Here is a 1,752-nt window from a genome sequence, read left to right as displayed (position 1 = left end):
GTGGTGCGCAGGCGCGGAGCCGCCATGGCCCCACCCCCCCCTCCCCCCCCCTCCGGTTGCTGCGCCACAGCCGCCAGCGCCGCCGCGCGAGCGCGAAGGCGGCACAGGCTGCCTCAGCCGTAGCCTGCCCCTTTCGTCACCCTCTGCCTCCAGCAAGGCACGTTCAAACCAGACTAACCCAGGGCTCGCTCATCGTGAAGAACTATAGAATGGGGCAGAGTTTCAAGCATCGTGCCCCTCTGGGTCTGTTCCACAGAAGAGCAGGATTCCGGGAAGTCCGGTTTCCTCTCAATAAACCACTGCTAGCAGTTTCAGTAGCCATAAAGCCGGGCGTTTCTTCAGTCTATGTAAACTCCCGTGGGGAGAGCTCGTGGCTCCGGCCGCTCCCGAGCAGGTGTTGCGCCTGCGGTGCTGAGCTGGGTTGGCTGCCTCGGCGCAGCTGGGGAAGGCCCTGCGTGTGCTGCCCGCAGAGCCGTCCTAACCCTGAAACCCCAGCGAGATTATATAATCTGAAGTCCTGATTTAAGAAATATTCTGAATACATGCCGCATCTCTAAGAGACGGGACTCTCGGGAACGTTGCGGCTTCATCTGCGCTAGCGGGTCAACTGTCCCACGGAGGCCAAGGGGCAGGAGCGCCCGTGTCTGTGCCGGGGGACGCTCCTCGCCCCCGAAACGGGATGGCTCTGCGAAACGTGGGAACGGCACCCCCGCCACACGGGTTTCCAGCTGCCAAGGGCCTGGGAATTGTTTGCAGGAATGGCGCTTGACAAGGGCCAAATTTGGGCTGGGAAAAGTTCTAGCAGTGTCCTAATACAAGCAATTCCCTTCCAGCACCAAGGGAAGCCTGAGCGCGCTCTGAAGGTACAGGCAGAGATTGAGCTGTACGTATACACGCAAATCCGTGCTGGCATTTCAGCTCCGGTTTTAAAATTGTACTGTTTTTGCTGGGCTAATCATCCAAATAGTCCCTCAAAAATGTAACAGGGAGGAAATGATATTATTTGCCTAAGTCTCACGATGTGCTAAGTGCTATGCAGTACAAAGAAACAAAGTCCTATTTCAGAGAGAGTAAAAACCTGTACTGCCTATGATGAGAGGGAAGGGGGCACTGTTTTTTTGGTACTAGCTTCCTAACCCAGAAACTCCCCTCTGCCTTAGACCACAGCAAAGTACTTCCTGACAGCTTCTGCCTCCACACGCCTACTGAGTGCTTTCACTGCAAGACTTCTCTACTGCTGTGTTTCTCTGCTCCAGAAAGTTAGAAAAAGCTGGGCTCTAATTACACAATCAGAAGGCAAACGCTCCTGGATCCTGGGCTCCAGATCTAGTAACAGCTTTTCCCCAGGTCCTTCAGTGCCTGCAATGTTTTTGGCCTTTCTTTTTAATATATACAGCTAGCTTCTGAAAGAGCTGGGTGCTAAGGGTGTCCTCGGTTGCTCTGTCTCTTGCCCGGGGCTGTACTTGCATGGTGAGTCTCAAAGATGGTGGGAGCAGAGCATCTTTCTGCCCCAGTGTGAGCTCCTACAACTGCCAAGATCTTGTTAGTCAGAATTAACGCACAAGAGCTGTCAGAAGTGGTGTTCCCTTCCCATTACATCTTATGAGTCGCATGTAAATTTTGGGTTACAAAACTACCATGACTGGGATGACAGTGACAGTTGTTAGTAGCTCCTGAGCTGCCTCAGAGGCTAAAGCTTAAGAAGGCTATTCACAACGATTTACCTTCTCAGACTTCAAAATATGGAGTGAT

This window comes from Struthio camelus, chromosome 1, assembly GCF_040807025.1.
Source record: "Struthio camelus isolate bStrCam1 chromosome 1, bStrCam1.hap1, whole genome shotgun sequence".
Lineage (NCBI taxonomy): Eukaryota > Metazoa > Chordata > Aves > Struthioniformes > Struthionidae > Struthio > Struthio camelus.
Note: the sequence above shows the minus strand (reverse complement) of the source record.